At 47.3% G+C, this 24,648-nt stretch overlaps 1 protein-coding gene and 1 non-coding gene across 7 annotated transcripts in view; both read right to left on the bottom strand.

The window, feature by feature from the left end:
- Window positions 1-24,648, bottom strand: part of Tmem266 (transmembrane protein 266) — a 118,278-nt gene that overhangs the window by 92,863 nt on the left and 767 nt on the right. The window contains exon 1 of one of the 6 annotated variants that reach the window (XM_042280973.2): window positions 24,116-24,173. The exons of 2 other annotated variants lie outside the window; for them this stretch is intronic. The gene's annotated coding sequence lies outside the window, so the exon portion shown is untranslated. Of the gene's footprint in view, window positions 1-23,566; window positions 23,657-24,115; window positions 24,174-24,648 lie in introns of those variants that run through there. 3 more of the 6 variants (XM_006971563.4, XM_076576320.1, XM_076576318.1) reach the window with 3 other exon arrangements.
- Window positions 1,151-1,269, bottom strand: LOC121831275 (5S ribosomal RNA). Its single transcript, XR_006074645.1, has one exon. It is a non-coding gene; the product is annotated as a 5S ribosomal RNA (ribosomal RNA).

Here is a 24,648-nt window from a genome sequence, read left to right as displayed (position 1 = left end):
TTCAGTTCCACAGGAAATAGACCAGGTCCACCACGGTATGGTGAACAATGTGCCGGGTCTCACTGCTGCTATTTCTTTCCAAGCTTCCTTTTCTCCAGACTCACAGATGAAATTCTCTAACTCACGAATTTTGTTGTTGTTTTTGCCCCCCCCTTTTTTAAACTATGTCTTGCCATGTAGCCCAGGATGGCCCAGGACTCATGCTTCTCCTGCCTCAGTCTATAGAATTCTGAATACAAAGTTATTCCATGTCTCTGTAAAGCCTTCCCTTTGCCAGGATGCCATTTCCCCCTTTCCTTCATTCTGACGCCTACCTGCCTTCACGGAGGTGCTTCCTGATTATCTCACACACTTCTGTGAGTTCACTCCTGTCCTCTGCTCCCCAAACATACAGGAACTCCACCATGACACTCTGCTCAACATGTCATAATACCTTATTTTCTTCCCTCTGACTGACTGACTCTTACAAGACGTCCTTTGTCTCTCCCTTTCTTTTATCATGGGCGACTACCATCAGACAGACATCATGCTGGCAGATGAGCATGGGATGACTAGTTAAGACATAACCCCTGCTCCCGTGAGGCTTTGGGTGGAATGAAGAGAGAGGTGAGGTCTAGTCAGTGTTGACTAGTACGCATGAGGCCCTAGGTTCCATCCTTAGCACCACAGAGACACACAAAAGGCAGCCCAGAGACTGAGGAGGGAAAGCTAGAAACCAAGTAGTGTTCTGGACAAGAGAAGGAACAGCTGAGGGCAAGGCAGGGTCTCTTCAAAGAAACAATGTCTGCACTGGGATCTAAAAGCGATGCATGAGCTAGTCAGGCGACATGCTGTGAACAATGGGCTGTTCTAGAGAGTGAAACTGGGCAGGGAAGAGAAGCTGAGGTGAGCTGCATGAGGAAGAAGGTTAGGCAAGTGCCAGAACGGGGGTGGGGTGGGGGTGGCTGAGGATCTTGCTTGAGACCACGCCGCCAGACAATGGAGGTACCATCCCTTATCCAGCTCCCTGGACCTGCCATTGTATCTGTTAGTGCTTACGAAATATGTTATTTGTTCAATTAATAAATGTTAAAAGAGTTCACAAAGTTTGATGGGAAAGGAAGATATAAGCAGCATCTTTAAAGTTTTTTTTTTTTTAATTATTTTTTAAAGCCTACAGCACCTGGTATTTCCAGGTGGTGTCCCATCCAAGTACAAACCAGGCCCGACCCTGCTTAGCTTCTGAGATCAAACGAGATCGGGCACGTTCAGGGTGGTATGGCCGTAGACAGCATCTTTAAATTTTATTTACTTACTTATTAATTGTCTTTTTATTAGTTCTTTGAGAGCTTAGAGTCTTGTACAGTGTGTTTTGATCATATTCACCACCCCTAAACAGTACGGTAAGTGGGCTGCGGGGCTGAGCAGGTTTTTAAGCAAAGGCACAAATGGAGTTTGTAGAGTTCAGCCAAGGGAGAGGCGACGGAAACTTCACATCAGGTTCTGCACAGGTGGGGAGGGCAGGGCTGACGGTACAAAGACGGTCAGTTTTGAGAGGGAAGAATGACTCTTCCTGTGAAATGAGAGAAAAGGGTGAAAAATTGGGGGGGGGGATACTCCATACATAAAACACTACCTGATTGGAGGGATGCTCTTACAGCCACGTGATCCAGAGGGCATCTTCTTGAATCTGCATGGTGCTGGAAGACACCCATTCCTCGGCCGTACCATCGACAGTACTTGTAATCACCGTGGGCAGATTTACGGAGCAGTGACCACAAGCGGCTATGTTGGAAGCGTTGGTGGACATTCCCCATCTCACTAAGATCTCACAGTAACTGTGCTGGGGACATGCACACTTGAGTTTGGGGATGTTAAGGACCTTACACAGGACTACACTGACCATGAGCGGCTGATCTGGGGTTGGGATCAAGACTGACAGATACCGCAAGGAGCTATGGCAAGTCGGGAGCCCAATCTTGCTCCAGTATGGTGGGGATGTCATCTTGAGTGAGCGGAGATAGTTTACGGTGACAAAGGCCCTATGTCTGTAGTGGGGGTTTAACCTGTACAGAATCTTCTAGTGAGTGACCGGAGAAACATGGATCTCCTACGGAGAAACATGGCAGTTTGAGAATGTAGAATGTAATGTGATACTCGGCTACAGTACAAATTTTAGTAGTGTGTGAGGGGGGTGTCTTAAGACACACCCCCCACCAATGGACACATGAAACTAGAAACATTAGTACCAAATTCCTACTTGCTGTCTGTTCTAAACATATATATCTATGGTGAATGATCACCTTTTTACTTAAGAAGCACTTTTTGGCTTCCCTTTTGGCATATTAGAATTCCCCCCAAATCACTACTTTCGTGCTCTGAGGCATTGCTAAGCAAAATAGTGGTTACCTGAGCACAAACACTGTGATATCGAGATAACTGCTCTGGTAGGCTTTCTGGCTCAGAGAGCAAGGGCGGGCTAGCACGGACAGTGTGAGTGACCCGGACAAAGGGATGCTTCACATCCAGGTCTGGATCCTGGGGGATGCAGGAAATATCATTATAAACTCAGGACAGCTTTCAGTTAAAAACTTACAAACTGCCTGGGCAGTGGTAACACACACCTTTAACCGCAGCACTCAGGAGGCAGAGGCAGGCAGATCTCTGTGAGTTCAAGGCCAGCCTGGTCTACAGAGTGAGTTCCAGGACAGCCAGGGATACACAGTGAAACCCTGTCCCCCCCAAAAAAACAAAAACCAAACCAAACAAACAAAAACTTACAAACTGTTTATTTTCTGGGATTTCTCATTTATGATTTCTCTGACTGTGGGTAGCTGCAATCACAAAATATGGAACAGGAAACTAAGGGAAGCAGTGCCCTTTCTTGCGGATAGAAAGGACCCAACACTGGTGAACTGATGATGAGGTTGATGACTCGTCTGTACAGGTAATGACATGGTACAAATGACACAGAAACTTGCTTTCCTGGGCCACGTTAGAGCTCAGTATGCAGATGCAAAGATGGCAATCAGCCAGCGGTGACCTTAGTGAATGTGGGGCGGGTCAGGGAGAGTGACCCTTTACGGAGAAATACATCTACCTGGAGAAAAGGAGCCCTTGGAATAATCCCCAAATATCCAGAGAACTACAAAACAACAAAGGCCCTGGGCCAGGAGACAGGTGGCCATGTCAGCAGAAACAGCAGGTGACATGGGACCTGGATCCATCTGTAGAGAACAGTCCTGCTGGAGTAGTCTCAGTGGAAAGCAGGAGAGCTCAGGATGGGTCGCTGTCCCCAGCGGAACTGTGATCTTAACTGGACCGCCCACAGCAGACAGGATGGTCTCAATATTCTCTTCCACCTTCCCTATGCTTTTATATTAACAAACCACAGATGCTTTACTTTGCCTAGTTGCTATAGATGCTGTACATTTCCGAACCTTAGGCCCTACAGTGAGCTAAATTGTGTTCCCTCAAGACACACAACCCCTCAAAACCTTAGAGAATATGACCTGACTTAGAAACTTCACACCCAGTGTTTTATATATATTATATATCACAGACATAATCCACTACAGCGAGGTAACACTGAGTCAAGGTTGGATACTAAACAATGACCTATCCTTATACAAAACAAAGACACAAGGAAAGAAATCTCGGGCAAACCAGAGGCAGAGGCTGGACCCAGGCAGCCACAAGCCAAGGCACATGAGGAAGGAATCGCCAAGAGAATGGGGAAGGCGTATGGCCCTGTTCACACCTTGATTTGGAACTTCCATTTTTCAGAACTGTAAAAAGAAAAACATATTCCATTGTTTTAAGCCCTTGGGGTTTACCAGTGTGTGTGACCCAGCCACAGCAGGAAAGTAGTGAGAAGGCTGAGGTGTTGGAAAGGGGTTCTTTAGGCCAGTGCCAGGAAAAACCCAAATAAACTCATACCCGAGATTCCGAGGGAGAATGCGGTCCCCCAAAGGTAAACAGAGGGCTCTGTGGTGACATTAAATGGTGTCTGCGCATGAAAGGCTCATGTGTGGCTTTAGCCTGGCGCGTTTACTCAGAATAGGGGTGTAGACGCCAGTTCTGTCGCTGTCAAGGTTGAATGAATCTCAGCATAATTAATGAAGTCAACGCTAATCAAATTTCTCAAATACAAAAGAAAGAAAATGGGGCTGATCATTTGTTTCTTCTGTGTATGTGTGAGAAAACAATCAAGGTTCTCTTTAGTTATCCCAAGTGTTTATGTTGGCCACCAGGGACCCACAGTCCCACACCTGCGAGCTGATAACGAGTCTAAGTTACAGTGAATCAAAGTGAAGGGGCAGAACCTGGAAGAGACTCCATCCAGACCACGAAAAAGCCCAGTGATGTTCCTCTACCCCATGCCACAGCAGAACACATCTCCAGGCCTCACAGAGTCTGTGGCATTGGCTGCAGGTGGATAGTTCTTTCCTATGTTCTGGAACAACGTGCCCACTTCCTCCCAAGGAACTGGCCTCTAAACAGAGTGTCAAATAACTGCTGCTAGATTACAATTGTGCCCTGAACTTGACTTTCTAATATCACAAATGGGATCTCAGATGGGGATCCCTGTGTCTCCCTGACTCCCGTAACAACTAGTATTGCTTATTTGGTTTCTTGAGGCACCTACAAAGGCCACTGTGATGTTGGTGGCTGAAAACAACAGACATCCATTGTCTCATGGTTCTGGGGGTCAGAAATGTATGTCAAGGTTGTTAGTAGGACTGGGCTCCCTCCAGAATCTGGGAGAGAGCCTGGTACTCGCTCCTTCCAGCTCCTGGTGGCTCTGGTGGTTCCTTGGCTAGGGCTGAGCCGTTCCAATCTGTCCCCACAGCCACAATGCCATCTCTTCTGCATCCAAGCTTTGCATGCCTCTCTTCTGAATAGTGTTTACTTCTAATAGTAAATACTTCTAATAGTATCTACAGCCCAGCTGATGGCACAGAACTCTCTCTCAAACCCTTGACTTGATCACACCTTCAAAGACCCTTATTCCAAATAAGCTGGAACTCACAATTCTGCCTTGGGTAGGAAGGGGGCAGGAATCCACTTTTAAAATGGACTATGTTATGTAGATTTTGACCTTATCAGGTTTTGTGTACGCATGCCATGGCATACTTGTGGAACTGAGAGGACAACTTGAGGGAGTCCGTCAGTCTCTCCTCGTGCTGTGTAGGCCTCAGGGATTGCACTCGGGTACCTGTACCCGATGAGCCGTCTCACTGGGCCGCTTATCTGTTTGATACACCCTCGGTATCTCATGGATGTGTGAGAATGGGTATAGAAACCAAGGCAACTTATTTCCGAATTCTCACCTTACGACCACTACACACTATTACCCCATTAGCAATCTCTAAGAGATGATCCTGAACGTCATTCCTTAGACCCTTCAAACACCCGAATTGGTTTCCTGTATGCACAATATGGTAAAAGCTACCTGACCCTGACTTCAGCCCTTCAGGCTAACCTATCAGTAGCAGTTATGAGGCATAATGCTATCTTTAATTAGGATATCAAATGGTCTCATGTGACTATCTTTTGCCCTTAAATCATTTCTACCTCACGCATATGTGGTGTGCGTGCGTGTGTGTTTGTGTGTGTGTATGTGTGCACATATTTGTGCATGTTTATGCATGTTTGTAAGTGTGTGTATGTGCAGGTTCATGTGCACATGCATGTAGAGGTCAAAGGACAATCTTTGGTATCATGCTTTAGGCACCATCTCTTAATTTCTGAGATAGGATCTCTCACTGACTTGGAACTCACCAAGCATATTGGGTTGGTTGGTCACCCAGCCCCAGGGTTCCATCTCCCTCCACCTTCCCAGCGCTGAGATTTTAAGTACGTGCCAGAATGCCTAGCCTTTTACATCCTAGACTCAGCTCTTTATGTTTGCAAGGTGAGCACTTTGCTGAATGAGTCCTTGTCCCTGTCCCCTTTCTACCTCCTGAGGCCCCGACTCCATCTAATATGCCCCTTCTCAGGAACCCCTCAAGACATCTATCTCCCTGTGCTCATGTCTTTCTTTGAGATCTTCTTGCCCTGCCTGTGGATGCCATTTCTACCTAAGATTCGGTCAACTTCCTGAGAAAGGAGACCCTACTAGAGACTCAGTGTGTCACTTTTCTCATTGTTGTGACAAATACTGGGCAGAAGCAGCTCATAAGGAAAATAAGAAGAGGCTTATTTCAACCCATGGCTTAAGAGGAAACCAGTCCATCATGGCAGAGACAGCACAGTGGTGGGCATGGGTCAGTCTGTGGGGTAGGAGTTTATCCTGCAACTTCCTCATCTCGATGGACTAGGAAACAGAGACCTTGGGTCAGAAGTAGGCCCAACTAGGCTGGGCTCATCCTCACCGAACCACTTCAGAAAGCCATACCTCCTACCCCAAAGATTCCATCACCTTCCCAACCAGCCCGCCAGCTGTAGATCAAGTGTTCAAACAGATACACCCACTGGAGACCCGTCACATTCTACCCATAACAGTGTACACAATGTATTTGTTAAAGAACGGCTGGCTACGGGCAGGGGGGGTCTCACAAGACTCCACCTGTAGATGAAGTGCTACAGACAATTAATTATGGTGAGAGAGAGTCAGTCTTCCCCAGGGATGAGCTCTCTAATTGGCTATCCAATATCAAGTGGTCAGCCCTAAAAACAGATGCATAAACGCAATACTAAATGGGTTCAGCAGATTGTATTTAGAGAAAGAGAGAGAGAGAGAGAGAGAGAGAGAGAGAGAGAGAGAGAGAGAGAGAGAGAGTGTAAGAGTATGTGTGTGTATCACAATAATGTCAGAAAGAGAAGCCATTAATTTGAGAAGGAATGGATGGTACACAGAAGGAGAAGGGGGGGAGGGAATGATGTAATATAGTGCAGATATATAAAAAGAAAAAGAAAATGAACTGTTGTATGTAAGGTGAACTAATAAGTCAGAGGTTATACCAAAACAAGACCATTCTTCAATCTCTTGGAGAATTCAAAAGAGAATGTTCAGAAAATTAGACAGCAACCTCCTGAGTGTGCTTAAAACACTCAGTTAGAAGGAAAAATTCTTTATATTGCTGGTAAGACAGGAAACAGGGGGGGGGGTTCTATTAAGAAACAAGGTATTGATCTTCAAGAAGGAAGAACAGAGAGCTTAAAGAACCACCTCAATGCCAGGCTTTGGTGAGGACAAAATACAGCCCCAGTTTGAAAAATGTACATGTATATCCGAGAACAGAGCCCCAGGACTCAGAAGACTCAGCCCGGGGATTTCTAAGTGCTGGCCTTAGATCACTAGCCTGCTTTGAGATCCGGGACTGTGATGTGATTCATTTTGGCTACTCTCAGTTCGTAGGTGAACATGAGGCAAGCCACATTTGATAAGTGTCAGCCAAACCGCTGTAGCAATAAAATGAAGTGGAACTGCTTGACGCAAGAGTCTCCATCTAGTCCCATCATCCGACAGATACAGACTGTGGCGTCTGGAGGTTCATCCCAACCTAAGCCACTGCTAAACAAAATGCTCCACCTCACAGCCACTTGAGACACTACTGGTCACTCCTCTGCCTTGAAGCACTTCATTACCTTGGTTATCAGAGGACCATACCATGCGGTGTCAATCTCTTCCCTCACTGGGTGTTCTTATTTCCATCACTGGCTCTTCCCCTTGACCTCTGAACATTGGCATGCCTTGGGTTCATTGCTATGACTCTTTCCCCCCATTTATACTTTCTTTCTTGTCCTAGGTGAGTTCATTCAAGCTCATGGTTTCAAATGTCACCTGCATACTATCTCTACTCTAAAATGTCTGACTCCAGCCCCACTTTCTCCCTGAGCTCCAGACTTGCATATTCAACTGCCTGTTTGACATCTTCAATTAGGCCTCTAATAGACTGTGAAATGTAACATGATTGAAACAGAACTCCTCATTTCTTCCACTTAACACCTCCTCCTCCTCTATCCCCATATAAAAAAAAATGGTAATCTCATCCTTCCAGCTGTTCAACCCAAAAACTATAAGGTCAGTCTCGATTCTTTTCTTTCTCTCCCACCCTGAACCCAACACATGAGCCAATTTTGTGGGCTTCACGTGCAAACTGTGCCCAGATTCCAACCACGTGATCCACTTCCACTGACAGCCTCGTAGCCAAGTCACCGTATGGATTACCTTGGCAACTGACTCCGGCTGTTCTCCCACTGCCGTCCTATGCCCCAGTCAGTGTTTCATGGACCTCCACATCCTTTAAAACAAATTTGGTCATTTCACTTGTCTGCCACACTCCAGAGATGTCCCCATAAATTTTATGAGCTCCACGTCGTCAACGAGATCTACATGGCCCACAAGCTCCTTTTCCCATCTTATTCCCCATCTCCCTAATTTCAGCATTCTTGTTACACAGGCCTTTTTGCTGTCCTCAGCAAGTTATTAAGCTGAACTAAATAGAAAGCATTAAAACCTTTTATAAAATATAATAAGGAGGTACTTGAGCTATTAGTAACATAAAGCTGTGAAGGGATAGAATTCTTGTAATTAATGAGCAGAGCCTTAGTTTTGCAAGATGGGGACTTCGGGACTTGAATGGTGATGATGATTGCATGATGCTGTAAATTCACTAAATACCACTAAATTCAATGGTTAAACTAGTAAATTTTATGTGTTTTACCACAACTGAAAATAATTCAAAATACTCATAATAAGTATTGCCACAACAGTGGGTAATAATTATCAATAGGTATTATAGATGTCTATGGTCTATGAGATGTGTGTGTGTGTGTGTGTGTGTGTGTGTGTGTGTGTGTGTGTGTGTGTGTGTTTTATATAGATACGGGTAAATAGATATATCTATTATCTTAGTACAAAAAGATTTTCTAGGCTAGGGAGCTTGTTTAGTGGGAAGACACATTTTCTGTGTAAGTATGAGGGCCTGAGTTTGGATCCCAGCACCCATGTAAAAAGCTGAGTGTGGCTATGTGTGCCTGGAACCCCAGTGCAGAGTCGGGTGGCAGGCTGAGACAGGAGGATCACCTTGACTAGCTGGCCAGCCAACCTAGCCAGAAAAACAGTGAACTCAAGGCTCAGGGAGAGAGCTTGTCTCCAAGGAATAAAGTGGAGAGCGATGGAGGAAGATACCAATATCCGCCTCTTGCCTTCCTACACCTAAGAGCTAGAGGTATAGCTCAGCTGGTAAAGCGTCTGCCTGGCATGCAGGAAGCCCTTGGTCCTGTCCCCAGCATTCCATAAACTAGGCACGGTGGTAACACACCTCTAACCTCAGTACTCCAGATATGGAGGCAAGAGGATGAGAATTTCAAGGTCCTCTTCAACTGCACAGAGAGTTCAAGGCCAGCCTGGGATGTGTGAAACTCTGCCTCCTAAGGAGGTAAAGCTGTGGGAGCCGAGGAGCGGGCTCAGTCTACAAATGTTTGTTATGCAAGTACGAAGACCCAGGTTTGATCCCCACCATCCACGTGAAAGCTAAGTGCAGAAGCACACAGCTATAATCCCAGCACTGGGGAGGTGGGGATGGGGAGATTCCTGGGGCTTGCTGGCCAACCAATCAAGTCAGATCAGAAAGTTCCAGGATCAGAAGAAAAAGATCAAAAATTAAGATGGAGAAGGACTGAGAAAGGCACTTGATAAGGACTTCTGGTTTCCACATGTGCTGTCACACATGGACACGGACACACACACATACACCACCTTATACCCAGTGTGGTAATATTAACTTGACTATAAACAAAGTCTTGAAACAAAGCCTATGTGTAACCACCTATGGTCCTTACCGAGTGTGGTCAATGACCATGGACTTGTCTCCACAGGAACCAGACGCGAGCACTTTAAAGACAGGAGGACTCGGGTCTTCAAAGCAGACTCTGCTGGAATCTGGAAGCTACCTCTCTGACACAAAGCCAATCATCTACAGATGAACAAGCTGTGGCAAAATTCGGTCTCCCTGGTGTGCCGTTTGACAATGTGGTGTCCTTTGACACAGACCAAGCTACAGAGCTGCCTACAGTGTATAATTAAGGGTTTCAGAGAGATCAAGGTTCCATCCTGCCAAATGCCATTCATCTATGCTCGAGCCTTCCAACAAATATAACCGAAGCATGATTTGTAAAACCAGCTCACTCGTGTGAGTTATTTTGTACGGCTGTCTTAAGGCACTGTGTGGTTTAACAGAATAGAGGAATTATATTTGGATACTTAAACCACAAGCTCGTTCTTATCATTGGACAAGAGAAGATGCCAGAACCTAGAAAAGTAAAGTAATCTGTCTGCAGCTATACCTCTAGTTTGTGGGAAAGCGAAGACTAGATTCCAAAAACTCCGATACTTTAAGCTAGCACTTCTTTTCAAAATTTAAAGTACAGACATACCTGGGAGGTATTGTGGGTTCAGGTCTATATTGCTACGATAAAGTGAATAAATATAATAAAGCAAGTCATATGGTTCTGGATACAAAATACAGGATATTGACATTTCTCTTAGTTGCCCACCAGAACTAGATAGTAAGACCCTATGGCTGAAGACACTACACAGACTGGTCACAGAACATGGAACAATTAAGTTGGTACTGATCAGGAAGCTTCCTCCAGACTGGCTATCTTTCATTGGTGCTGTGAGGGTGCTATGCAGACTGCTGGTGGGAAATTTTAATAATCTTACCCAGCTGTGAACCTGGTGAACTGTAATCATGACCTGGATGGCAAGATCCGCAAGATCCGCACATGCATGCAATAATGGTACAAATGCTACAGGGGTAACCAGCCACTTTCTGATGGGATTTAAGGCCCACTATAGGAGGAAACACAGGGCTGGTACTGTAAATTTAGCTATGATCCCTGACTGGGGAGCTCAACGGCCCTAGAGGTATACCTATTATTGTTATTTTAAATGGCCCTCTAAATTTGTATGTCTCTACCAGTAGATGAGCAGTTCTGATACCTCATCTGAAAAGTTTCTTGGTGTAGTGGATGGTGGTTAATACAGAAAATCACAAGTGTAGGGAGTGCTCAATGGCCATCTCTAACACACACCCCGTCCCAGGCTCAGTGACCATCATGGAAGAGGGAGCAGACTGTAAGAGCCAGAGGGTGAGGGGGGCCAGACCCAATCAGTATCTTCTGGATTTAACTGGATCTCTGTACTCATGATCTCACAGCAGCTGTGGTTGTCTGCACAAAATCAAGCCAGCCAGCATTCTGTCATGGACTGGGAAGGGATTCATGAGCCTCCACCCCAACTGAGGAGCTCCAGACAGCTGATGGCTTCTGGGGGAGGAAGAGTCAGTTTTTTGTAAGGGTGTGGCTCCTGGTAGATTGACCATGCTCCAGCAGATGGCCCCACATCCAGGAATATATGATCAGCACAAACTGAGAATCAATAGGTTATAAACACATTTTTAAAAGAACACAAAATTGGGGGATAGAGAGGTGGGTGGGTTTGGGGAGAGTTGGGGAGAATATGATCAAAATATATGGTATGAAATTCTCAAAGAATTAATAAGATACAAAACTTAAAACAAGTCACATGAGTATTTTGACTTCTCAATAAAGTTCCATTTGTATTATTCTGTGTACATACACACACATACAAACACACACATATAATAGTATTATATCTTTAAAAAAATGTATAGGGGCTGGAGAGATGGTTCCGTGGTTAAGAGCACTTACTCCCCCCCCCCCAAGACAGGGTTTCTCTGTGTAGCTTTGCGCCTTTCCTGGAGCTCACTTGGTAGCCCAGGCTGGCCTCGAACTCACAGAGATCCGCCTGGCTCTGCCTCCCGAGTGCTGGGATTAAAGGCGTGCGCCACCACCTCCTGGCGAGCACTTATTCTTGCTGAGGACCTGGGTTCAGTTCGTAGCACTCACATGGTGGCTCACAACCATTTGTAACTCCAGTCCCTAGAGTTCCAACACCTTCTTCTGATCCCTCTAGGTACCAGGCATGCATATAGTACCCAGACATACATGCAGGCAAAATAATCATATTTATAAAATGAGTAAGTCTAAATGAAAATTAAAAGCAATGTATAAACTTTAATTTATGATTCCTTGTTGCTAATGATCCTCTGAACCATTTGAAAGATAAACTTTCTCCTGCATGGTTGACATAAGCCTTCAATTTGTTAAAGAAGGAAAGAATGTGATCTGCTATAACATGAGGCGTCATAATCTTTAGAAAAGGGGAGGATGGCTGGGCGGTGGTGGCGCACGCCTGTAATCCCAGCACTCGGGAGGCAGAGGCAGGCGGATCTCTGTGAGTTCGAGGCCAGCCTGGGCTACCAAGTGAGTTCCAGGAAAGGCGCAAAGCTACTCAGAGAAACACTGTCTCGAAAAACAAAAACAAAAACAAAAACAAAAAAAAAAAAGAAAAGAAAAGAAAGGGGGAGGAACCAGCACCAGTCAGTGGGTAAGAGTGACAACGAGACATGGCTTCATTTTCTCCTGTCTTTGTCCTCAAAATGTCTCCATTGGGCTTCTCTTTTCTGGCCTTGAAGACAACTTTCACAGCTTCCTCAGCTTTCTGCCTCCTCACATGGGTAAGAACCGCTTCATTTAAGGCTGGTGTGCAGGTATTAATAAGACCTCATCTGGTCTAAACCAAATCTTCAGTCATTTATCCAGTTCCAAGCTCTTCCCCTCACTTAGTAGGAGATGCTGAAGAGGTGGAGGCAGGAGGATCGTAAGTTTGAAGCTATCCTGGGCTATACCTTGTCTATGGCCATACTACCCTGAAGATGCCCAATCTCCTCTGATCTTGGAAGAAAATGCACCAGGCTCTCTTCAGTGTGTGCTCTCCCTTCCCCAAAGGCAATGACATTCGGCCAAAGCAGGTTCCTTCCAAAGACGTTAAGTCTTCCAGCAAGCATATATTTAACTGTCACAGTCTTTGGGTGTGGCATGCAATTTCTGCAACTGCGTTTAGAAAGAACACAGATTGGAGGTGGGCTCTAAATCACACGTTTACAGCCATATTTTCTAACAGCCATGGAGATTACTGAGCAACTGTGGCCTCTCACCAAGCACAAAGCACCTTGTCACTCATCCTTCACCCTGAGGCCCCTGAAGGGCTGTCTTGGAGCAGCTCTTTAGTCAGAAGGAAACTGGTGAGCAGACCTGGCACTCTACAGGCCAAACGATTTCCTCAAATCATAAACCACTCAGAGTTCTGCTTAAATACTATTTTTGTTTGATAAACTTATTATTACAGTCCTAACAGTATTTTGTACACTTAAAATGCCCAAATAAAATACCCCAAGAATGGCCGCAGTCGTCCTAGAATATGCTGTTGCGTCTGGACCTAAGACCTGCGGGAGTTCAGACAATCTGAATTCTGTAGCTATTTTGTTTACATCTCATTATTTATGAAATAATCTAGGCATTGCTTAGAAACACCAAGTCTATTTCAAATTTTAAAGCCAAATTCGTCTCACGCATTAGTTATGATCTTCATTTGACCCAAATTGCCCCAATTCTATAGTTTACAAATCAGACCATCACTGAGTTTTCTGTAGTGACGCTGCAGTTCTCATTTCAGGAAGATGTATACCCCGTGAGACATTTGGTAATTTGGGGGACATTTTGGTAATCGTACTTGGAGAGGGCTGACAGCTCACTGTCATCTAGTGGCAAGGACCAGGGATGGCGCTAAACATCTGAGGTGATGCACGGGACGGCCCCACGCGGTCTGGTTACCTGGCCCAGACTGCTGATAGGGGGAGGCAGAGAAGCTCAGTGTGAAGCCTCAAGATGCAAAGGAACTGGCCCTTGGTGGCCTCCAGGGTTAGAAAGGAAGTTGTTTGATTTTTTTCTTTCATATTGTGTGTTTTTTATTAAGTTTTTTTCATACAATATATTAAATCATGTTTCTTCTCTCCCCTCAACTCTTCCCAGATACTACACACCTCTCTACCCATCCAACTTCGTTTTCTCTCTAAAAAAGGGGGGAGGGAGGAATGAGAAACAAAAAAAAAAAAGCTTTAAAAAAACAACAACAAAAACAAAAATGAAAATTAAACAAGTAAAAGACTAATAGGACAAAAAAATGCTGGAACAAAACAAAAAGTCCACAAAACTATCATTGAGTTCATTGTGTGTTGGCCATTCCTGGGAAGGGGGCCTGTGCTGGAGTGTGGTTGATATTCCTAGTGATCCTCCATTGGGGGAAAAGTCATTATACTGAAGTGGAAAAGAACTTCTCATTTTTCATGACCTCAGAGATAGAGCAGATACTGATGAAAAACACACTCCATTCTTCATGACAACTGAGCATGCCAGTAACAGGATTTTATATATATATAATATTATATATATATATATAGTGTATATGTGTGTGTGTGTACATGTGTGACACGTGCGAGTACATGCCAAGGCCACAGGTTGACAGATATCTTCCTCAATTGGGCTCATTTGGACTCCACCTTATGTTTTGAGGCGGGACTCTCATTTGAAATAGTGCTCACTGATTGGCTAGACCAGCTGACCAGCAAGCTCCAGAGGCGGGCCAGTCTCCACCCCCTGCACGAGGATTACAGATGACCATGACTGTGACTATGTTCGTTTTGGGTTTGGTTTTTTTTGTGTGTGTGTGTGTGTGTGTGAGTGTGTGTGAGTGTGTGTATGTGTGTATGTATGTGTGTGAGTGTGTGTGTGAGTGTGTCTGAGTGTGTGAGTGTGTGTGTGAGTGTGTGTATGTGTGTGTGAGTGTGTGTCTGTGTGTGAGTGTGTGTGTATGTGTGTGAGTGTGTTTGTGTGTGTGTGTATGTATGTGTGTGTGTGAGTGTGTGTGTGTCTGTGTGTATGTATGTATGTGTGTGAGTGTGTGTGTATGTGTGAGTGTGTGTGTGTATGTGTGTGTATGTGAGTGTGTGTGTCTGTGTGTGTATGTATGTGTGTGAGTGTGTGTATGTATGTGTGTGTGAGTGTGTCTGTGTGTGAGTGTGTCTGTGTGTGTGTTCGCGCGCGCGTGTGCGTGTGTGTGTGTGTGTGTGTGTGTGTATGTGTGTGTGTTTGCATAGGTATTGGGGATCTGAACACGGTCCTCGTGTTTGCACAGCAGGTATTTTACTAACTAGGACATAACAGGGTTTTTTTTCTGGTTTTTGTTTGTTTGTTTGTTTGTTTTTTGTTTGTTTTTAACCAGCTGTCCCATCCTTGGGTGTCCGTTAACTTTAATGTCCTCTTTAGCTCACACTGAGGGGAAGAATGCAGGCCCAGAAGAGAGTGGCTCAGAGGAGGTCTGCCACTAGTCTGGGGGTGTGTTTCTTGTACCCTCAGCACTCATCTCGTTCTGGGGGTGCAGAGGATAGGACAGAAAACAACATATAAAACAACATATTCACAACTCGACACAAAACAATTCAAGACCACAACTCTGATCATTGTAAAAATAGCTTCAGACACTGGAAAGAAACCAAGCTACTTTTTAAAGTATTAAATCATTCCCTATACTCCCGTTATTTTTAATTATTTTTGTGCATCCCTCCTCATTCCAAAAGGTTCTCAGGGGTTTGCTGTCCTGGTGCTGTTGACTCAAGTTTTCTCCTATAAAGCCTGGTGGGCTCCAGGACCGTGTACTGATGGTCCAATTTAGAAGAAGGATCTTGGAAGGCCCGTATAAAACTGCAATGTCTTAGCAGATAAAAGATAGGCGTTAAACTCCTACTGTGTGTAAAGTATTAGGCTGAATGCTGAGAGAGCTATTTTTGAAAGGTATAAATCAGCGCTGCTGTTTTTGAGTAATTTGTGATCTGCCAGTGAGATAGGCTTCATGCCCAAGGGAGAACTGCTGACGTCACAGAGCAGGCTGCACTCTGTGCCTCCCTCCTGGCAGGCAGGCGAGCAGGCAGCAGGCAAGCCTGCAGAGTCCGCAGCCTCTTCATCCCTCTGGCAGAGCAGGACAAGGAGAAAGTGGCCCCGTGGGGAATGTACTGGAAAGGAGAAGGGGCCAGAGGGGAACTGAACAGGAACTAGTTTTAGGGGTCTTGATGTCAGGGAGGAGTGTTGGGACTTTATTCCAAAAATACAAGGGGCATCTAAGCAGGAAGTGTTAATGACCAAAGGTGACATTTGGTGACTGCTGCCCCCTTGGCACACTCTTTTCATCTTTGTTTCCTGAAGCCATGACATAGTTCTTCCACTGGGAGCCGAGACGTTAACTACTTCAAGGTCCATGGCGAGCAAGTACAAGGGCCAGGATTCAAGTCCCCAGCAGAGCTCATATTCCTTAACCACCTCAGCCTGGGACAGAGCAAGAAGGCTCTGAGTGCGGAGGGGAGGCGGAGGGACAGTGTTTCCAGGAAGAAGTCAGCAGGGTCGGGTGTTGCTGAGCCATCAGGAAGGAAATCCGAGAAACAGCTATCGGATGCGTGACCTTTACCAGAGCCGTGTTTCGGGAGAGGGACGAGGACAGGAGTGTCCTGCGGGACAAGAGGGATGACAGCAGACCCAGCCCTGGGGAGCAGCTGGCAGCAAAGCCAGGAGACAGGTTTCTAAGCGTCTGTTTAAGGAGAGATCCCTCCCGAGGCAGAGCAACCTCGATTTTATTGGAGGGTTTGCAATATATTCCATCCTATTCTTGCAAAAATAACACATTTTAGTAATTACAGTAGGAGACAATTAGCTGCTTTGCAAGCAGGTGAAATGCAAAAATTTAACTATTTATAGGGCAACTCTCAGGGAGAAAGACATCGCATCAGCTCCACACAACTTGCTTTGGAGTTGTTTTGAGGAGCACGCACTCACACACACACACACACACACTCCCCCCCACTCCCTCCCCACCCCCACTCCCCTGCCCGGTAGTATGCAGCATAGATCCACACTGAGAACATCTGTCTGATCCCAGTCTGAACTTTCAAAAACCTGAGCTGCAAGACAGATGTTCTTGGACAGACTCTTTGTTTTAATGAGTGGTTAGATTGCAGCTTTCATGCTAGGTGCTGGATCTTACAAGTCAAACACAGTTTTAGGGGGACTGCAGTTTTTGAAAGGAGATTCTACTTACGATAAATAATTCAGAGCCATGAGGGCAGCCATTAGAGCTCAGAAGAGAAGGACGAAGTGGTGGTGGTGGAGATGGTGGAGGTGGTGGTGGAGGTGGTGGTGTGGTGGAGATGGTGGAGGTAGAGGTGGTGGAGGTGGTGGTGGTGGTAGAGGTGGTGATGGAGGTGGTGGTGGTTGGTGATGGTGGTGGTGGTGGCAGTGGTGGCAGTGATGGAGGTGGTGGTGATGGTGGAGGTGGTGGAGGTGGTGGTGGTGGCGGTGGTGGAGGTGGAGGCGGTGGAGGTGGTGGTGATGGTGGAGATGGTGGAGTGGTGGAGGTGGTGGAGGTGGAGGTGGTGGAGGTGGTGGAGGTGGTGGTGGTGGTGGTGGTGGTGGTGGTGGAGGTGATGGAGGTGGAGGTGGAGGTGGAGGTGGTGGTGGTGGTGGTGGTGGTGGTGGTGGTGGTGGTGGTGGAGGTGGAGGTGGAGGTGGTGGTGGTGGTGGTGGTGGAGGTGGAGGTGATGGAGGTGGTGGTGGTGGAGGTGGTGGTGGAGGTGGTGGTGGAGGTGGTGGTGGAGGTGGTGGTGGTGGTGGTGGTGGTGGAGGTGGTGGTGGTGGTGGAGGTGGTGGAGGTGATGGAGGTAGAGGTGGTGGTGGTGGTGGTGGTGGTGGTGGTGGTGGTGGTGGTGGAGGTGATGGTGGAGGTGATGGTGGAGGTGATGGTGGAGGTGGTGGAGATGGTGGTGGTGGAGGTGGTGGTGGTGGTGGTGGAGGTGGAGGTGGAGGTGATGGAGGTGATGGTGGAGGTGGTGGTGGTGGAGGTGGAGGTGGTGGTGGTGGAGGTGGAGGTGGTGGAGGTGGTGGAGGTGGTGGTGGAGGTGGAGGTGGAGGTGATGGAGGTGGAGGTGATGGAGGTGGAGGTGATGGAGGTGGAGGTGATGGAGGTGGAGGTGATGGAGGTGGAGGTGATGGAGGTGGAGGTGATGGAGGTGGAGGTGGAGGTGGTGGTGGAGGTGGTGGTGGAGGTGGTGGTGGTGGTGGTGGTGGTGGTGGTGGAGGTGGAGGTGGAGGTGGTGGAGGTGGTGGAGGTGGAGGTGGTGGAGGTGATGGAGGTGGAGGTGATGGAGGTGGAGGTGATGGAGGTGGAGGTGATGGAGGTGGAGGTGATGGAGGTGGAGGTGGTGGAGGTGATGGAGGTGGAGGTGATGAGGTGGAGGTGGTGGAGGTGGAGGTGATGAGGCAGGAGGAGAAGTTGCTGTTTTATCAAGGCCTCTTTCTGTGACTATCGGCTCCCTTCAGCATCCTACTATAGTTCCTTCTACAGAGTTCTAGGTTTGAATCAGTCCCCAAAGTGCCTATGATTTTGCTGTATCCCAAACAATACTTCTGCAAACTGCACGTTCACAAAAGACGTACAGACGAGAGCTCAGGACTGCTGGGCTAAAGGGACCTCTGGGTGTGATGCTTCTAGTTCCTGCTTGCTGGCCATACTTGGCAGACACACTGACAGGTGGTTTGTTTTTTAGAGTGAACTCACAACCCTGGCTTAGGCAGGGAAGACATCAACAGGTATTTAATGTTTAAACCATGCAGTGGGTTACTACCGGGAGCACAGTGATTAGTCTGCCGGGGTGAAAAGCTGGTGTGGGTGAGCATGGATTCTTTTCTTTTTAGTGACATGGGCGAAAAACTTGGTGGTTGGCGAAGCGTTCATTGTGCAGCCCAAGTAGAGGAGAAGCCTCGCAGGCCCCCATTGTCGCCGGCCGGTCTCTCCTTACGCTTTGCTGCCCTATCATCCTCTCAGAATGACACTCAGGGACTTTCTCTCCACCTCTATAGTGCCTGATTCGCCCCAGGAGTTTCCTCTTTTGCAACTGGAGCAAAAATAAGACAATTTTTCCCTAATTCTCTTGCACTTTCCTTGCTGTCCCTCTAAGGAACATAAAAGGCTACCGCAGGGAACAGCAAGAGCCACCGCTAACAAAAACAAGAAATGTGGGAAGCCGGAAGGAAGGATTCGAAGATGCCACAGTGACTTGTGTCTCTCCCCCCACCCCGCCCCTTCTATAGCACCAGCCAGGGGTAAGAGAGTAAAAGCAGTCAAGACCTTTTCTTCTGGAGCATTTGGTCCATGGAGGAGAGAGATAATAAACTCAAGAGAGACGGAATGCTGTGTGCTAGGTGTTAGAATGCAAACAAGGCAGGCAGGCAGGCAGGCGAGGGATGCCTCACCGGGGTGGGTGGACCTGTTCTGAAGGTACAGTTAGACTTTGAGTCCTGCCACTACCTGCAGGAAGAGCATTCCAGGGAAAACCTGCAATAGCCAAGGCCCCAGCAGAGAAACAGGAAGGAGGTCAGTACAGGTGGAGCAGGAAGGTGAGAGAACTATGGGACAGAGACCACCTCACCCTCACCAGGGCAGAGAACAGAAAAAGCCCAGAGTCGGAGCCACACTGGCTCAGCCTCCAAATCAGGTCTGTTCCTCTTGTTTATTTTGGGCTCCCAGCTCCACATCTGTACATCTGACCACAAAGGGTAAGTGCAAAGAGACATGGAATATGAAACTCCCTTCGGGACACAGCAAACGCCAGGTTCCTACCCCCCACCCATCAGTTCCCTCAACCGCTTCCTAGTTGTACGGCTCTACCCACTCAGCTCCCACTGTGGCTGAATAAAAGTGTTTAGAAGCAGACCATTCAAGGGCCTCTCAGACGTCAAAGATGTATTACAAGGTGCAAGAAAGCAAACAGGAAAAACATATTATTTGTCTATGAACGTCATAGTCAGAAGAGAATAACATTTTAGCTTCTGCACTTAAAAATCTGGAGCAATCCCCACCAAACTGTTAATGGTGAACACTGGTAAGAGTTAAGACTGCCAAAAAGCTTGGCTACTGACTTTCAACTTTCTACTTTTTTAAAAAATTTTTTAAAAAATTTATTTATTTATTATGTATACAGTGTTCTGCCTGCATGTGTCCCTGCAGGCCAGAAGAGGACACCAGATCTCATTACGGATGGTTGTGAACCACCATGTGGTTGCTGGGAATTGAACTCAGGTCCTCTGGAAGAGCAGCCAGTGCTCTTAACCTCTGAGCCATCTCTCCAGCCCCCTTCTACTTTTTTTAATGACTGGATATTCTACAGTGAACATTTATTACATTTGAAAAAAAAATCACAGTGTAGGCCACTGTTGACTGCTGCAAAGGAATTAGCTTTCTGGCCTTGCTCTGTATAGACTTAATCCCACCCCACCGATAGCAGCTATGACCCACTTTAGGAACACTCTTAGGGAGTTCTAGGGTCCTCAGACAAGATCTGGACCACAGAAGGTCCCAAATGAGTTCTGAGATGGTCCTCAGCCAGCATCTATGACCCTCGGTTAGTTCCATGTGAAAAGAGAACATGGATACCCCTCGCTACCACTCCCATTGAGGAGAGAAACAGAAACCAGTGAAATTTAATTAATTCCAAGTATCTGTGAACTTCTGTGATTCACGAGTGCTGGCACTAAATTTTTTTCATTTAAAAATACTAAATTAAAGCCGGGCAGTGTTGACACATGCCTTTAATCCGAGAACTCAGGAGGCAGAGACAGGCAGATCTCTGTAAATTCGAGGCCAGGCTGGTCTACAGAGTGAGTTCCAGGACAGCCAGGGCTACACAGAGAAACCCTGTCTCGAAAAAAACCAAAACCAACCAACCAAAACAAAGCAAAACCTCACTAAATTAAGGGATATTATAAGTAAAACTCCATCTCATAACTAAACAACTTGCAGGGTCGGCTAACACAGGACAGCGCCCAGCTTCATCCTCACAATGCATTAAACCGTATTATAACCAGTGACAGCAAAACACATAGCATGAAAATGTCAGTCCTTTCCTCTTCCCTCCGAAACGCACGTGAGAGGATTTAAAAGGTAATGCCGGAGCCTCCACAATTGCCCATTTGGCTTTTCCCAGTTCAAAAATGTTTCAAGGGAAAAAAAGGTCCATAGTTCAGAATATTTTTTATTTTACATTTCCCGAGTTGACCTTTGCACCAAGAAGGATACTCATCTGAGCATTACATCAAATTATGCTCACACGGAAGGCAGTAGACTAGTCTACTCTCTCTTGACAGTTGAAGGCTCCTACCTGGAAGGGATCCGGATACTTTGCAAGGGAAACCCTTCTCTTGCTCAGAGACCCAGCAAGACCTCTCGTTCCTTTCTGTTTCTCACTGGTGCTGTCAGGATTCATCTTGAGTTTATCTGACCGTAGGCTGGAAATCTCCAGGGCAGAAAAGTTCTACCTCAGCATTTCCTTAAGCTCTGGAAATTGAACTCTTCCAAACCTGAGTATTTTCTGAGAGGCCAATCTGCCATACAAATTGTCTACTATCAATAGGAATATAATGAAGGAGGTAACATTCTACTCATTGTCCGAGGAAGAAAACAGTTCATAGAACTTACAACAGACAACTTCATATACCTTGCTTAGTGTTATCTATTATATCGATGCATCATTAAAAGCTATATTTTCCATAGAATATACTTTTCAATTAATTCTTTACATTCACCTATAGTTTTCTCACCACTAGCTCAATTATACGACCCGAACATAAAAATCTCACAGCTCCATTAGGTGAATTTTCCATTCATGAAATGACAGCAGTTTCTAAGTCCATGGAAGCTGCTATGTGTAGCAAAATCCAACACCTGAACCGTGAGAATGCACTTGTGGAAAAGGAGATTAAATATATATCCATAACCAAACGTACAAATTTCCAGAGCGTCGAGTGGGAAACTGCCACACTTGCAGAAACTAGATTATGGCACACGGCTGGCGCAGATCCCTTCACCCCATTACAGCACCCACAAGTAAGTGGGACACAAATGGTGTTCAAGGCAGGGTGGGGTGGGAGTGTGAAAACACACACGTACTCTACAGGATTTGTAGGTACTTCCTGGGTTTAAACTGGTAGTGAAACAATTTCTGAATGCATTGATTATGTGGGGTAGTTTTATAGCAGGATGTCTTGGACCCCTTTTTAAAAAAATAGGCTCAGTGTCACCGCAAAAGAAATTCCACACAGCCACACTCTGGAACAACAGTTTCTCATTTTGGAGAGCCACAGAAATGGTACAGAATCTACGAAGTAGAAAATCCCATCAGGGTCTGGATGCTCACCCGTGAACCCGGCCTTAATGAAAAGGTGGCCGAGGCAGCAACATCCCCAGCACCCTGCCATCGGATGTGGTGCAGATGAACTGCAACCTTACCCTGCTCCTGACTGTGTGACCTTGGGCAAGTCAGTTAACCTTTTGAAGTCCCAGCTTCTTCATCCCCAGCACAGAGAGGGGGGCCTTGCAGGGTGGACTCAAGGAAATCAGTCACAAATAACTTTCTGCTCAGTCCTGGGTCCACATGAATATGTCTCATTATTTAATGTGGCACTACAGTCTGGCTGTCATAGCCCACATCTCGCCGTAGTCACTTCCATTCTGTTTCTTTCACTATGTTATTTCTGGGGGAGGGCATCAGGGAAGCGGTTAGTGCATTGCACTTTGCCCACTCTTCCTCCAAGCTAAGTAAAAAGCCAGGGAAATAGTTAACATACGCCAAAGAGAAACTCGGTGCTCAGGATAGGGTGGTGTATGTATATGGGAGATAAATAAATCATAGGATTTCAGTCTATAACATAAAAGGCAACAAATCATAGGTGGATTTTATTTCAAAAGAAACAAATGATGGGCAACACATTTAAAGAGGGCAGAGGGAATCTATTGGGGCCTGTTATTGTCTCTGTATTGGTGACTATGAAACAGAATGGAGTATGGGGTCTGACTTCCAACAGGTGGCTAGTTTTAATCATCTTTGGATGCAAAACCGCGATGAGTTTGAGTAGGCAAGTCTCGGAGATTCAATTCAAGGCCTCCTCTTAACAATTTTGAGAAAGATTTGTCTGGGTTTAAGCCTCCCTGGCACGTTAGCAAGCAGGGAACTGCTGTAGCTTGCACCTGTCCTCTGAACAGGACGCCAGGTTGACAGTGAAACCCTCTACCCTTTCCAGACTGTCCATTCTGCCGCTGGGGCGCCTAGCAACAAACCGGGGAAGCCCACTAGGAAGTGGCCACGACCAACCAAGCCACAAATCCCCAGGGTGTGGGATTTCCACCTCTACACCACGTCTGAAAACCGAAAATAGGCGCCCGCTTGCTATACTGCAATGGGATTCCCCTCATCAGCAAACCTCCCGCACCCCAGTTTTCATGTTTTATTAATAAATGCAAGATGGCACACAGAGGCAAAGAATGGGAGGTAAGACATCTGCAGCTGGACCCGAACCAGGGCAGTTTGCAAATATAAATAAGAAGCATGTGACAAGCAGATTCCCCGGGCTGGAGCTGAAGACCTGGGGCTGTCCCGCAGATGGTCGCCCGGCTCCCCAGCCCGGGGCATGAAGGTCAGTTGCAGGATCCAGGTCCTCCAGGGCACTCACCCTGCAAACCGTGACCCGCCCCTACCCTTGCCTCCCTTACCCGTCCGCCCCGGCTACGGCTACGGCAGGGGAAGCCCCGGCGGCCGCCGGCTGCAAGAACACGTACCTGCTGCTGGGGCTCAGGATTCGCTCTGCTCTGCGGCGCTGGGCCCGCGCTCCCGCTCCCGGGGCTTTCCTCTCCGCGCCCCCCCCCCCCGCCCCCTCGCGGCCCCGCCGCTCCCTCCGCCCCTCCGCCCACCCCCTTCGGGCGCGCGCGCGCGCGCGCCTTGGCGCCCGGCGGCTCTCCCGGGCCCGCGCCTGCGCTCTCGCTGCCGGCACCCGCGCCCGCGCCCGCGCCCGCGCGCGTTCCGGAGGCTGCGGAGGGGCCGTGCGGCTGTCTAGGAAACGGCGACCCGCCGGGGCCGCGCGTGGGCAGTCGCCCCAGCCGAAGGGCGCGCGGGCATCGCGGCGCGGGTGACGGGGTCGCGACTGGGAGCCCGAGGCGGAGGCTGGCGGGTGCGGCCGGGGGTGGGCGCCCGCGGTCCCACCGCACCTCCCTGGGTGCGTTTTCACACGCGCTGCGCAGCGAGCGGCGGCGCGCAGTGTCCTCCGAGGTTTCTGCCTGCCGCCCCTGGCGTGTGCATGGCCCCTAGGAGCCTTTGAAGGCATTGCCTACCTCTCAGTGGTCCCCATCACGTTCTCCGGGGACGGATACAGTTTGTGTGTTGGTCCCGTATCTCACAAGAGAAGCACCTTGAAGCACCTGTCCCGATTGAGACTGCCTAGAGCAGACCAAGTCACCTAGCTATCTGAGGGGTTTTTGTTTTTGTTTTTTTAATCCTCACGTGTACATGTACTGCTGTGAACAGTTTTTAAAAGCAGTTTGTAGTCTCCAATTCCTGTTAAAAAAATATAGCCGTTTTCCTTTGACGTTCTGGCCTTTTTATGTTAAGATAATTTTAAGATTGAAAATCCTCCTTTCTTTAGGACACGAAGTTTCTAAGTGACTTTGAGGTTCTCCTCCCTGGCTTCCCATCCAGAGTAATCACTATTTGGTTAGGTTCACGCGGCCTTCAGGAATGCCCTGCGACTTTCTTTCCTTTTCTTCCCACTCAGCCTTTCCAGCAAAACGATGGTAATTATAGTTGGCGACCTTTAAACCCGGGCTGTAGAAACTGCCTCAAGGTCTCGGATCAATCTTTCAATGTC

The sequence above is a fragment of the Peromyscus maniculatus genome, chromosome 7 (genome assembly GCF_049852395.1).
Source record: "Peromyscus maniculatus bairdii isolate BWxNUB_F1_BW_parent chromosome 7, HU_Pman_BW_mat_3.1, whole genome shotgun sequence".
Classification (NCBI taxonomy): Eukaryota; Metazoa; Chordata; class Mammalia; order Rodentia; family Cricetidae; genus Peromyscus; species Peromyscus maniculatus.
The sequence above is the reverse complement of the archived record's forward strand: the minus strand, read 5'-3'. Positions and strand labels throughout refer to the sequence as shown.